Consider the following 15,885-nt stretch of genomic DNA (forward strand, 5'->3'; position numbering starts at 1 on the left):
AAGTTGAGCCACTGATGTCACATGGACTGTTTTACCGATGTCCTTGCTACGTTTCTGTCTGGGAACATTTCAGTTGCGTTGCTGTCTATGGGAGGGTCAGACAGCTCTCAGATTCCATCAAAAATATCTTAATTTGTGTTACGAAGATGAACGGAGGCCTTTGCGGGTTTGGAACGACATGAGGGTGAGTAATTAATGACAGAATTTTCATTTTGGGGTGAACTAACCCTTTAAAGAATGAGAATAAACATTACTGGTCCAGAAATGCATTTTAAAGACCTCATTATGTTTATGTATTTTTATTCAGCTTTCATGTCATTTAGGTTTGCACAACAAAAAAGTTAATGCTTGTACGATTTGGTCTACAGCAAAATATTGAAAAGGTAGAACTCGCGATTTTCACTCAACACATGAAAAGGTGAACAATGTGCGACAGAAAGCTCTTTAATATCTGGCACAAGACAAAAGTAGTTGATTAATTCCTGGAATGACATAGCGTTAGTTGCGCTACCTGGTTTGAATGGCTGTTATTTTGACCTCATTTTCGTCCCACTGCTGCATCCAAGAATAGAAGGCCTACATTTTGGAGAATGAAAAAACAGGAATGGAGTGATGTAAACTACAGACACTGTTGCTTTCCTGCCGTGCAAAAGTATGCTGACTTCCCAACATCCAGATCTGAACAAAGAACAATGTGTCATGCACTACAGTGACTCTATCTATCTATCTGTCTCTGTCTGTCTATCTATCTGTCTATCTATCTATCTATCTAGGCTAGCATTTGTGACCGTCTCTTCTGTTTATGCAGGTTTGAATTTGTATTCTGTTGTACATCAGGGGGAGGGTAAAAGGTTGCTGGGTTGTCATAGTTACCTCAAGGTCATTTTTACAGAGTTTCATAGGCATTTGTTTCCAAAGAGCATGGCGCAAAAACCTTAAAATGGCAATAAAATCAAGGAAACATTGATTTTCCTTGCTCACATAACAGACAATGTATTTGTTCGTAGTTGCATTTGGCAGTCAGTGTCATTGAGTTCATCTTGATCATTGTAAGAAAAACGCATTTTGCAGTTTTGCAATGAACTGTTTGATATTGTAGTCTAGATATCAGTACATAAAGTACAGTAAATCATTTTAACATTAAGTGTAAAATCTACATTGCCCTTTACATTTAATTTAAAAAAAGAGATTCTTTGAACACCTTTGGATTTATCTCAGTCATATTTAGTACATTCTTTTGCAGCTGGTATAAGGTAACATTGTTGCAGTGATCAATGTTACATTTACATTTACATTGTCATTTAGCAGACGCTTTTATCCAAAGCGACTTACAAATGAGGACAATGGAAGCAATCAAAATCAACAAAAGAGCAATGATCAGCTATAATGTTACTTATACTTGTTACTTTTATATACTGGCATTATGTAGCAGTTTTATTTGTTCTGCTCAAATTCATGAAACTAAGTTATAACAATTATACAGTTTTATATTTTAAAATGTAATTTATTTGTGTAATGATGAAGCTAAATTTTCAGCAGCCATAACTCCACTGTTCATTGTCATGTGAAGGAGTAGTAAAGTGCTGTTCTTGTCTAATAGAGATACTTTTACGTTCCCATCCACAGTCATCCACATCCCATATGTCATTCGTTACAGGGAAGTAACTGTCATAGGTTGCAGACAGCTGAATTGTATATTCTGTAAATAGCCCAGAGCATGACCCTCAGGCAGAAGATTCAGAGCTGGAGACAGATGAGGTCTCTGTCTTGGACTTCAAAGTAGAACTTCCTTCCTCCTCATCCTGGAAGGGATCTTTTCCACAGCACAGTATTAACATCATGGAGTGACGGAACTGCTAATTCATGAAGACGTAAATGAGTGGGTTATAGAGTGCCGAGCTCTTGGCGAAAAATGCCGGGACGGTCATAAAAATGGGGCTGAACTGACTTCCCTGGTGGGTGAAGATATACCAGGCGACGCTGGCATAGGGGAGCCAACATATCAGGAAAGCGATGATCATGAGGATTACCATTCGAGTAACTTCTCGCTCGGCCCTCTGAGTAGTTTCCGATTCTTGCTGCTGGGCGGCTGCGACCTTGACGGTGCAAAGCAGTCGGCCGTAGCAGAAAGAAATGATGGTGAGAGGAATTAAGAAGTGCACGACGAACATGTAGATAACAAAAGACTCGTTCTCAGTCTCAGGATTCAACGTGTAATAGTCCACTCCACAGGAACACTGCAGGCCCTCGGGGATGTAGCGGGACCATCCGAGGAGAGGCGGTAAGGCACACGAACAGGCCATTGTCCAAGAAATAGCGACACCAAAAGTGGCGTGGAGTTGCGTGAAGCGAAATTTGGTGAAGGGCTTGCAGACAACCACCCATCTCTCCACAGCCAAGACAACCAGAGACCAGAGTGCAATCTCACTGCCGAGAGTAGCAAAGAGACCCTCCAAGTTGCAGCCGGTGTTCTGACAAATAATGCTACCTATCAGATTATGCTACCAACACTGTATTTATCCTACTGTATAGGTTTAGGTTTGGGGTAGGTGTACATGTTAATAAAGCCTCACACCTTATTAATATCATGCTGGAAGCAAAATCTGATAGGTAGCACATTTCGCTATCGAATTATGCTACCATGTTTTAATGATGGGTAGCAAAATCTGACAGGGTAGCACAAATCGTCAGAACACCGGCACGTCCTAGGACGAAATATCCATGTAAGGAGGTGTAGAAGGTGGTCGTGAATCCACCAAACACCATAAAGAGGTCGACCACAGCTAAGTTTAGAAGGATGTAGTTCAGGGGTGTCCGCAGCTTTTTGTTTTTAATGGTCACGTACAATGTGAGGCCGTTGATGGGAATGCAGGTCACGATGAGGAAGAGCATGTAGGCGGCGACACAGTAGAATGCCAATGGTGAGGCCAGGTAGAATTGTGGGTACTCATAAGGGCTGCGCACCACGCCAGTCACATTGGACATGGGAACGTAAAAGTCTGGTCCTTCCGTGCCACTCATGACGAACGGTTTGTTTGGTCTGGGAAATTGAGCACACTCTGCTCGGGTGCCTTTAAAGGGCAGATTATAGAATAGCATATTTGACTGGTCAGCAGAATTCTGGTTCAGGTAATGCTTATCTTAATCTCTGCCTGCACTTAAACGCTCATGGTGTGATCAGGTTATGTGGATTGAATCTGTCTACATCAGTTGGGTTAAACAGATCAGTTGGTGCATAGATCAATTTCTAAAACAACACACCTCACGTTGTCTCCCTTTCATCTTTAAAACATCTATTTATAATTATCACAAAGACACAACTAAACTAAAGAGTGTAAGAGTAGACAAATGAACATGAAAATGAACTGTACATTACTTTTTTAATAAAAGTGAAAGATTTTTTTTTTAATGTTCTATATGTGGTCTTGCTTCACCAGTGTTAATCAGTTTTTTTTTTATTTGATTTCCGTTTTATAGCTTTAATGCTAACAATTAGAGTTTGAAACTAGCCTTGAACACATTTGAAACTTATGTGCCTTAATGTATTATCCACTTAAATTCACAACGCTAATATAAAAACTGTTATAAAAGCTTGTTGAACCTTGATATAGTAAGAGAGGGAAAACTTTTTCATCATCATCATCATTAATTCATTTATTTATTACAGATTTCTATTTTTCAGGATTGTATAGTTGTTGACTAACAATTAGACTTTGTAGAGATGCTATTTAAGGAAACTGCTGGGACGATATATAATTATATTATTATAATTTATATACAAGTATATTCTATAGTTATATTTTATATCATATTGCTATAGCATATATCATTTATGAACCACATTTGGAGGAGTATGAATTTTTCAGACAGTAGACAACTAAAATGTAATTGTCTGACAATTTGTTTGTATTATTATTTGATTTCAACAAATAATAAATGTATTAGTCAGGTTTTACTTGGTATTCAGCCCTGGAGACAATGGAAGGCTATCATTTAATATTTCTCTCAACCAGAAATTCAAAACATACTTATATTTTTAAATGGTTAAATATCTTTTCGATGAAGAGACACTGAAAACATGATGTCACGTCAACAGAAATGAAGTATGAACCCTCTGTGCATTTCTTGGTCAATAACTTCCCACGCGCCATCTTGTGGTGAATATCTGAAATGACAGTTTCTGTACAACAGCAATCCCATCAATTTGATTTCAGTTAAGTTAGTTATGAACATGATACATCCCTGAAATCCAGCAACTTATGTTGAAATCATCATGTTAAACATGGATTATAAAGACTTCTAATTGCCTACGGATTTCTGTCTTGTCAGTTTATGTTACTTTTGGCTACATAAATTTGATGTATGATCAAAACATAGGCAGTTGTACAGACTACAGAAATGTAGTAGTTTGAATGGAAAACAATGGGGGCCTATAGGGGTCCTCCTTTGGCACAATGCAGACACACCCTCTACTGTTGACACACAACCCTGCAAGAGTGTGAAGAAACCCTTCAAGTCACCAGTCTATAAATTTGTCATGAACTCTGTCATTGTGCAATTTATTTAGTATTGTCACATTTGTAAACTGGTATGATTCAGCACTTGGATTTACTGGATTTCAAAGAAGGATACACCAAGTCCACTTCACAGCGATGTGTCATTGAAATAATACTTTTTTGTTTTGTTTGGTTAGATTTAATTCAGTATAATTTCATATGCTTCACTTAGTACTCCTATTTTATCGATTTCTGTCCGTCTCTATTTAGCTGAATTTATACCTGTACATGCACGTATATTTCAATTGTAGGTAGACTGTAATACTGAAGTGTGAACCATTACGCTTTCTTTTAAAGCTGCATGTTTCTTTGAAACGAATGCAGTATTTTCTCAAACATCAATCCTTCACTCTCCAGGAGCTTTTGTAGGACTGGCTGCTTAATAGCGTCGGCTTCTTGACTTTGACGGGAGATCTGGCCTGGGAAGTTGAATGATTTTATTCTAGTAGTGTATTAAATTATCTGTGCCTGTGACACAGAAAGACCAAACAAAGGATTTCTCACATCAGCAGAGCTTCCTGTGTGTCTTAAACAGCACTCTTATCTCTCTCTCTGGGTCCTTTAGTGCTGGTTCTCTGGATAAAACAGGACTGTACATTATTCTGTTATTAATACGTCAGGATCAAAAGCTTTTAGTGCTAACTGGTGGTAACAGTCTGTTTCTTTGACATGTGCGGTTTGCCTCTAACCAAAGGCGGTAGTGTGTTTAATTAAGCACCACGCAAAATATTACTTTTTATAAATTCTAAACATAAAGTTATGTCCCAGGCATTTCTTCATTTGGATACAGTGCATTTATTTATGTACCATCCATCCTTTGTTCCAGGTAGTTCCAAATTTAACAATCTTTTGCTGAGTGAATCAGATCCTTAAGAAGTATTTGCACCATTTTTTGCAGTAATATGACACCATTCTTGTTCTTTTTGAGGGTAGACAGCTTTCTCCTTCCCCCCGCTGAAATGTAATCCCAGAATAAGATTCTGTCACACTTGATGGCCATACTGGTACTTTGGTGTCAGCCTGTATTTGGTTTATGCCAGACACAACATTTGGCTTTCAGGTCAGCTTGAGTGTTGTCAGACTGCAGTATTTTCTTTTGAAGGGTTTTAGGTTCCATCTCCCAAAGAGCAGTGTTGAAGAACTGCTACTGATGTCTGGATAGTCTCTCCAATTTTAGCAAGAGAGCGTTGAAACTCTGTTAGTCTTGCAACTGACCAGACAATTGCTCTTCTTGTCCAGTTGCTTAATTTGTCTGGGTTGTTTCTTTCTGTTTTGCCACAGTAGTCCTCAAAAGCATTCCTTAGAAGTTTTTAAGGTTTTTCAGGTTTCTGCCTAATAAAATTGTATGAGCCATTTTAATGCAATTATGCGTTTGTCCATTGGGTGGCGCACTGGAAGTAGTATATTAGGGCAATTGGTTAATGAGACAGGTGTGTATTGGTAGTAGGGAAGCACACAGTTTTTGACAGGTTTGGATCGTGCTTCATCATGCCAAATTATTGGATTATATGTTTGGACTGAGTTGAACTGTATGCTGTGTCTACAAGGTATGGACTTTTGTATCCTATGAACTAGACAAAATTACACCACGGGAAGCAATGTTTATTCATTGGAGCACAATAAAGAAAGACACTGTTGCATTTTACTTCGGTTTTGCATGGATTTATTTTTTACACTTCAATTACTTGCTTGCTCCTATTACCAATACTAACGTCTTAGTGGAAGCCGCTACAAAAATCTTAACATCTATTTCAATTCAGTGACTAATGAGAGCATGATCAGTTTGCTTGTTGGTATTTAAAAATGCAAAAGTATTTTGATTCTTACAGAATTGTGCATCTTCTGAACAAACATCCCATTTCATTATGCTTTAATTTGACATTGTATGCAGCATTATTTGTTTTATTTATTTGTGTGTGTGTGTGTGTGTGTGTGAGAAATGCTGAAATGAAATAGTGTGCATGTTGTGATTGCCATATGGCATTTGTATAGTTACTGAGTCTGAGTTTGGGTCCAGAAAGCTGAAATAAAGCACCATGGGGTAATGCACATGAGCAACACCATTGAGACTCAAGCTGTCTTCTGCAAAGGAAAATACACAAATGAGACAGACACCTACTGCTGGAGGGCCCTCAGTTGTATACAGTTGAGAAATACCAACATATTAGAAACCGATTCGCCCATTTTGAAACGGCAATCAAATCAAACCAAGACTTGAACCATCTGAAATCCATTTCTGTCAGTATTGGTTAAGGCGACAAACAGGCCTAGTTTGGATCTGCAGACTTATTGAGTAGTTTCTGGTTCTGGTGGAGAAAATCTGCATAATGTATGCAAACATGGTGAAATCTGTTAAATGGAGCTGATTACACTTACAATGCCCATTCAGAAGTTTGGGGTTTAGGTGATTTTGTTCTATTTTAATATATTTTAAAGTGTAATTTATTCCTGTGATGGCAAAGCTGAATTTTCAGCAGCCATTACTCCAGTCTTCAGTGTCACATGATCCTTCAGAAATCATTCTGATATGCTGATTTTGTAAGAATGGTTAAATTAGACTGAGATGTTGTACAAGCCTGGAGTCTGCTGTGAATCCTTCCATATGAACAGTCTCACTTCTCCACTCGATTCATCAGACAGACTGCTCTCACTGTACAGTTCATTTGTAACACTGGCATGACTTTAGGGGTCATTTGAACTGGTCTCACTAATGTTGATTAATCAGTTGCAGTGAAACAGTGACAGACTGTTTGGACTCGGAACAAGTGATAAGCGAGCAAAATATGGGCAGAACAGACCAAAATGTCTTGGCAGCGAAGAAGAAAAATGATATCTGGAGACTCTCATTAGATAAGATGTCCACAGGAAATATTGATCTTAGCTGTCAACTGAATTCTCACTTCCAGAGACATTATCCTTGTCATTTACTAACAACTTATCAATAATAAATTAATTTCACTGTGCAGTGAGGCGGTATGTGAAAGATTTTGTTCAGATTCGCTACAGTTTCCTTCAGCGGCCTTGGTTCCAGAAGTATTTTTCCATTAAATTTTTCTTTTAAGATTCATAAACAAAACAACCAGCTACAAAGTGAATCACAAGATACAAATATTTAAGTAGTTTGAGAGCATAGGGAGCCTGACTTGATTGTCATTTGCTATGCTTCATGGCTGTTAAAAAAGATGGACAACGTGTCTCTATTTCCATCCACTGTAGAAAAATGAGGCCAGAATGTCCCAGAAATGGCCAAGGTGGAACCGCGGTATCAAGGTCCTGTTCATACTTCCACAGACTTAATCGCAAGCACTCAATCATAATGACACACTCCATTTAAATAGCATCAACTAACTAACTAAAAACGAGTTTTTTAGTTACACCACAAAAAAAGTTATTGGAAAAACACACATCAGTGTGATAAGAAATTTCTAAAATGACAGAAACCAACCAAAATTTATTTGAAATTGTTTTTTTTGTTTAGTTTGGTTTACATCCCATTCGTTTACATGGAGAGGGCAGGGTTTATGACCTACTTAACGAATACCAGATATATTTCAGCTGTTATTAATTATTATTCCATGGTCTGTCTGAATACTGGATTCTGATTGGCTGGCAGGTTGGCCTATATGCAGTAAAACCGTTTAAAGCACAGGTAGTTCCAAGTCAGTTTAATCACCGTTCTGTATTAATGCGCTGCTTTAATTGATGATGCAGATGCACACTAACCAACACGCATCTCTCGCGCGTACGCACACACACACACACACACAGACAGAGAGAGAGAGAGAGAGAGAGAGAGAGAGGGCAGAGATTGCTGATTGCGCTGCACACACACACACTTGTTGTTGTCAACGCTTCCCCGGGATTTTCATTAATAAAATAGCCTAGATACTAGATCGCTACATTTATATTCCTCAGCAACAAGGTGGTAACATAGCTGTTTTTGAAGTAATTGTTTGTACAGAGAGAGTCTAAAGGTACACGCATCTCTCTCTCTCTCTCTCAAACGATCGATAATTAATTGAAATACATGCTATAATTCATTCAAATAAATGTGGTCTTACCGCACTAGTTCATCTCTGTGTATGATTTGAAGGCGGTAGAATGCTAGCGCTAACGTGCTTGTCACTGACGAATTTTTACCCATTCGGTCAAATATTGTGCTGCAAAGAGCAATACTAGCAATCTAGTTTTAACTTGTCTATAACTTGGTAAATGACCATGGAATAAGCGGGATAATCAATGGCTAGCCGTGCGTTAAAGGATTTTAAATGCACGACGTGGAGGCAAAGAACCGCCTGACACGAAGCGTGGCAAAGTCAATTAGCCGAATACCTCAAGCATGTGACGGAAATGTTATGCCTCTACCATATTGTGATGATGCCCTGTCTGGCCGGAGCGATGATTCTAAAACATGAAAACCCATTATAAACGAGGCATTCGTTGCATCCAGTGGGGACATAATTATGGATTATCCAGGTTTAATTGTAAAAAAAAAATCCTAGATTTTCAGTATAGTCTCATAGAGTTGGATCTCACTGTAAATGTTCTTTATCTTATCTTTGTAGATCTGCAACAGCGAACGTTTGAATGTCAGATATCAAAGGGATGTTATCAACCAGCTTGATAAGTTTTTTTCAAAGAGGTAGATGTCTTTATACAAGCTTTAAGGATAACATTTTTGGAAAGGAAATATCTTCCAGAAGATGCAGCATTTATGTGCTCCATCCCTCGATCTAATCATCCACTTTCTTCTTCAACACTATCAAACTTGGTCATCTTCTCTCCTTTCCTGCTTCGGGACATTTGGCAAGGCTGCTTGTCTCTCCCTTTTGGATCTTTCTCTTCTCTTTGTCTGCCTGGACTTCCTTCCACAAATTCATCTCAAAGCTTGCCTACATGTTTCGGTTAATGAATCTGGTTTATGTTTCAGCTATTACAGTAAGGAGTACTAGTAGGGAGGAGGTCGCATCCTCCCAGGATGATTACATCTCCAATATGACAATGCTAGACTGCTGGGAGAGGCATGTGGAAAGGCCTGCACAATGAAACTGAGGTGGGGTCACTTACGCTAAGATGGCACTGTCACATCCCATTCATGGCCTTTAGACATGTTGTTAAACCATCTAAGAGGTAGGAAGTGATGCTAGATATGGAGGTGTTCACAGGATGTCCTGAACAATAATAGGTTGGGCTGACAGGAGGAAGTGACTGGGCTACATGCTTCTGACGTTCTGCACACGAGGGGAGGGAGCCGGTGTGAATGTTATGAGTGCCGAAGCGGCCCAGTTCTGTGGGAAAAACCAAGTGAGCATGCTCAGCTGCCTTGTAGAACAAAGGCCACTGGTTGTGCCTCTCGGGACAAGCAACAGCTCTCATTCAGCATGCCTGCTGTGAGTGCAAAAAATAGAACGATTACACACTTGCTAATACACAAAAACCTTAGCCAAAATACACAGAGCATTTCTGAGCAGACCAGCTATGATTTCAGGAGTAAAGCCAAAAATTGAGAATGACAGTAATATAGGGAAGGCCAGGGATTGTTTAAATATGTGTTAAATATTTATATTTTAAACTTTGATATAATGTTCCTATTTTTATCTGGTACAAATTAAAGTTGCTTTTGAAATCTATAAACTGGGTAAATATTCCAGTAGGCTACAAAGAGTTGTTACAAGGTGAGTTGAAATACTAAAAAAAAAAAAGATGGTTTACTTTCTGTACAGCATTTATTTTATTTATATTAGTTTTTTTATGCATTTATACTTGTTCAAGTTTACAAATGCATAAATAAGTGTAATTTTATTGTAAACATTTTCATTTAAAAACAAAAATGTAGGAAAGGTTTTATTCTACAACAGCAGACAAGTTGGTAAAATAATACATAAACATCCCTCCGTCTGCTCAAACATGATATTTAAAATATTTATATTTAAAAATAGATTTTATTGTTTACCCTGTAAATCCATATTAAAAATAATATAGTAAAAATTGACATGTATATAATGAAATGCATAATATAATACAATTATATTTCAAAGTAAAAATAAGTAAAAGTCTTTACTGCCACTTTTTTATCTTACTAATTTTTGCTAGAAAAAATATTAATTGTGTTAAAAAAAATTGTTTTTTTTAAATTAAAAATCTTACTGACCCCAAACTTTTGAAAAGTAGTGTCATTTCAGTTGAACTGGCAGTGTTACAACTCACCCAATTAGGTGATACACAATTTTAGTTGATGCACTCAGTTTACATGGAAAATAGTTTTTGTGGTTTTTCTTTTCAGCATTTTTATTATAATTATTTTTGCTTTAATTCTGCTACTATGTTCTGTTTTGCAATAACTTTGTGCAGTGGGTTCAGTGTTATTGTTACCTCACTAACGTAACACTGCACAGAAGTACATAGCTACTATAAATCACATCTACTCAACAAATGTTGCTTTAAGCTGAAGTTACGCAGATAATTGTAAAATTCACGTCGTTCCTTCAGAGTTATAGCTATGCCTCGTAAGAACACTCAAGCAACATCGTTTCCCAGATGCTGAGGAGCCTGATGACGTTGTCCTCTCATATCTCTGTGCATGCGTATGAGCACGGTGACGTCTGCAGCTGCCGAGTGTGTTTGGAGCTGACCAGCGAGTAGAGAAGAGGAAGATAGCAAAGGAAAGGGATGTGAAGAGAGGAGTTATGGGAAGACATCATAAAGAGGCTTGAGAAGTTGCATAAGTCACTACTCACTGTTCCTAATTTTGTGAGCACATAGGAGAATTACCGTAATATCAGCTTTGTGTGTAATGTTGTGCTAAACATTTCAGTCCAAGTTTGATATGTAGAGACAACAAGTAAACCATTTGTAGGTTGATTTCGCTGACAAGTATCACTTTGACTCTGTGGTGCTGTCAGCAAAACATTGCTCTGTCTGTTTGAGCATCATGACCAGCCTGTCAACAGCAACATTGGCTCAACCAATGATTTAACTCTGAGGTGGGTTCAATTTGTTTGGCCAATGACAGACAAGGGAGTGTTAAACTGTTGCTCTGCAAAATACTTCCATGAGTTCTCAGTCTGATTAAGAACAGGCACAACTCAATATAATATTTCTGTCCCAAACCGAGTCCAACATGTGGCATTTTTTTAAATCTGCATCGCACCCAATGGAATTATTATGATTTCATAGAAAGATTACTGTAGAGTGGCAATTGGGACAAAAATGCACCAAAACATATGCTGTACAAAAACAGCAACAGACATGATAATTTCAATGTGTCTGAGGAAAAATAAAAAATGAATAAACATAGCGTGGGCGGTCTGTACTGTTCACATGCACAAGTACTTAATCTCTTGAACACACTTGGTCTTAGTGTAGACAAAGTCTGTTCAAATATAGCCAAGAGTGCTTCTGTCTCCTTTAAACACACTGACCTAACAATTTCTTACAGCTCACAATAAGCATTTCATTGGTTTTGCTGTTGCATTTAAGATGTGAGACAGTGGCTTTTGCAGATAATTAGCTGGAATGTCTGTTTTGAGTTGTGGTCTGTGTGTGAGCTTGTGTTTGAGGTTTAGTAAGAGGGTAGGTGTCAGGATGAGTGTCTCAAAGTGATCTAACACTGAGTGCATACCCTGAAGGATTGTCTTCCAGACTGTTGAAGTACACCACAAACCACTTTAAACATTACCAAAGATTATAAGATAACCGCCCATAAAGCTTTGAATAGGCTTGTTTCTCTTCTCCTTTTCACATTCTCCTCATCGTCAGCCGAATTCTGAAGACGTTGGTGGGTACTATAAGACTTTTACAACCTGAGACAGATAAACGATCCAGTTGATGAACAGATTATACACAGTTATAGCATTCAAAATGGCCTAATAACTTTTTCAATGATACTCTTTCTGTGTATTCCTCCAAACACCTGCATGTTCTGCTTCATCTTCCACAGCTATCCCCTTTAGTTGCAGAGCTGTCAAGGGAGGGAGACATGAGAAGAAAAGGATGCGAGAGGACATGTGGAGAAAGAGAAACAGAGACATTGCTCAACTCACTGTTCTTGCTTTGCCATTAGGTAAGTGGGAGACTGTTGTTGTAAAAGCACATTCCCTAGATGTTAGTACTATCAGCCTGTACGATGGAGTGAACAGCACAGACGAATGGCTGTTTGTGTGTGTGAGCATCGAGCTGAGAGGAGACAGATATGCCAGCCCAGCTGGAAAGGGCCGTCTCAAAGAGGCAGAAGATAGTTTATGTTACAGAGAATACTCTGACATTACAGGTGGTGCACAGTAAAAATATGGTACTGCTATTCTTCATATGTAGTACTATATGTCAAGTGGAAACTATCACCCTGTTCCAAAACATGCTGTGCTGTTGGTTTCTAGTAGCTATTCTTTCTATATCAGGTGCACTGTATCAGATATGCACTTGCATTGATGGTCACCACATCATATTACTGCGCACATACATAAAGTTGAGCTTCGTTCAACTTTGTCACTTATATAACCGTAAACTGCTTGAAAACGCTTCATTAAGCAGCACTGCATGTACCTTTCACAGAGAAGGCAATCCCGGAATGCATTGTGACAAAGACTGTATATATACTAAGATGGTTCTCTCATTACTGTGAATAGAAGAAAGTGGCATGCCAATATAACAGAATAAATCCTGCCATATTGCAACCTAGGTTCACTGGAAAAACATGCCTCTATACCTATACATACAATTCCCTACAGTATCCAGCTGAAATGCCAGTAAAATGACAACAACTTTTATTCAGTTTCACATAAATTACGATTACAGGTTACAGATGATCAAATTAGACTAATTTTGTACGGTTCCTTGCACAATACTATTTTATGACCTTAAAACGTACACTGTAAAAAATTACCGTGAATTTAACGATAAAAGACTGTAAAAATGCTACAGTAAAAGCCTGTTAAATGGTTTACGGTAAATTTCCCTACTATATACGGTGAAAAACTGTATTGGACATTACATGTATTGGAGATTAATTTTACGGTAGTATACCGTATTTGGAAGTGAAAAAGACCGTATAATTTACAGTGAATAACCGTAAATTGACATTCCCAGAATTCCCTGCGTTACATTTCAAATTTGATGTTTTTTTGTTGAAACAACTATGTTTCATCTTAGTTTTTTCTTATCAGTTTTGTATATTAGGGTTGTGTGTTACACCTAATGTTGTTAAATTAATGTTTATTGCATTATTTCAGTTTCATGTGTGTTACCATGATGGTGTTTGGTGTTTGTGTGAATGACACTGTGCACCTTCTATATATGTTATTATTTAAAAGCTGCTTGTGATAGGCTTTGGTTCATCGTGTGACTTTCTCATCACCACCTGCATTTGGTGGTTATCAGTGTATTACAAAGGTACAAAACAGATTTCAGTACTTCAATAGGTTGGTATATAATAACATTTTATCAGTTAATGAAATTACGGTATTTAACTGTAAATTTAAGTTAAAACCGTAAAACCTAAAACGTTGCTACCGTATTTTTTACGGTAAAATTCCGGCAACCACAGCTGCCGGTTTTTTACCGTAAATTTTACGGATTTTTTTTTACAGTGTAACTTACTGTAATGCATGATTTGTAAACTAATACATCTGACGTCTGCATCTCATAACTAGCTCCACATGTAAGGCTTTTTGACGTAGTAAACTTGCTCACCTGGTACAGCATTGCACTTGTGATGCAGAACGCTCAGGTATGAGTCCCGTAAAACGTGTCATGATAAAACAGATCAAAGAGTTGGAGAAGCAAGCTAAAATGTTATGGTTGCTTCAACGAATGCTTTTTGTCTCACATTTGCTCTTGTTAACACAATCGGTTAGGAAACCTAACCGGAAAGCTGGCTCACTGGAAATTTCATTTCTGTCAGGATATATACAACAACTAACGCAATAAAATTCTGCAAGAGTTTTGGATCAAACAGAATGTGCTTTTAGTGCCACTCACTGGACATTTCACTTTAAAAGTGTCTCAAAGCATGCAAGAAACACCATAATATCATTTTGAAGAGCTGACACCAAAGGCACATTTGTCCAATGAGCCTGAGTTGTCTTAATTATTTCAGTAACTGAATACTTGAAAGCGTAGTTTAAAAATAGTTCACTGTATTTTTACTCAGAATTTTTATGTTTGTGGTGCATTTGCTTACTCGAGTATCAAAACATCAAACTTTGCTGGAAACAACTGTCAATTGAGTCTCCTGTGTGGGGTTCTATTTGTGCAACATGCTATGTAGAGCACGGCAAATCACTTTTGAGTGATGACTATGAGCTTCTGTTTCAGTTAGAATTCTACTTTAGAAGGCAGCTGCATATGCAGCTAGTAGGTAGTGGTGCAGCTCACTAGGTTTTGGAACATAATTACTTTGTTTAAAATTCCCTGTGGGGCATCTGGCTACTCTTATCAGTATCATTTGCTTCTTTTCATCCCCCTCACTCTCCTTGTTTCTCTCTCCATCTGTCTATTTTTTTCCTTTTAAAGATTTTTGGAAATAATTGTCTACTTACCACACAGATGCACCCACAGAGAAGCATTAACACACTGTTATCGGGACACACACACACACACACGTGCAGCTATTATACTGATATTACTATGGCACTGGTGCGGTTTCATTTCTTATTATTTATGATAAATGACTATGGAATTAACAATATTTACAGATACACTCTAGTGTATGATTAGAGCTCAGGAGATTGTTCTAGAATATGCCTCTATGAATCATTTGTGACTCTGTGGGTTGTTTATTGTATTGTGTCAGCAGAGAGTTTGTATGTCAGGATGTCATGGAATAATGAGATGTGGTTAATTTTTCAGTATGTGACTAAAAGTTGAGGTAAACATCTGTTTGTAGGATTTACCAGAGACGTTGTCATGTACTGACAAATGCCAGTGACATATTCCAAAAGCTTGACACCTCAGCGGTACCAGCTGTTGGAGGCCCACAGTGCATATCTCTCTCTCTCTCTCTCTCTCTCTCTCTCTCTCTCTCTCTCACACACATACATACATACACACTCTACTTGAAGCTCTTAGACACCTCATTCTCATCATTCTTAACAAAGAACATCATTTAGAGAGCTGTTGGAGGCCCACAGTGCATCTCTCTCTCTCTCTCTCTCTCTCTCTCTCTCTCTCTCTCTCACACACATACATACATACAAACTCTACTTGAAGCTCTTAGACACCTCATTCTCATCATTCTTAACAAAGAACATCATTTAGAGGTGTTGAATGACATACAGCAGCCCCAAAAAGCCTTGAGAAAATTGAAGCAGGCATTTTGTAAGCCAGTTTTTCC

The 15,885-nt window shown here is 38.0% G+C and overlaps 1 pseudogene; it reads right to left on the bottom strand.

Moving 5' to 3' along the window:
• Window positions 1–1,724: 1,724 nt before the first annotated feature.
• Window positions 1,725–3,021, bottom strand: LOC107728627 (rhodopsin-like; annotated as a pseudogene).
• Window positions 3,022–15,885: the final 12,864 nt, after the last annotated feature.

The sequence above is a fragment of the Sinocyclocheilus rhinocerous genome, unplaced genomic scaffold, assembly GCF_001515625.1.
Source record: "Sinocyclocheilus rhinocerous isolate Xijiao unplaced genomic scaffold, SAMN03320098_v1.1 scaffold757, whole genome shotgun sequence".
Taxonomy (NCBI): Eukaryota; Metazoa; Chordata; class Actinopteri; order Cypriniformes; family Cyprinidae; genus Sinocyclocheilus; species Sinocyclocheilus rhinocerous.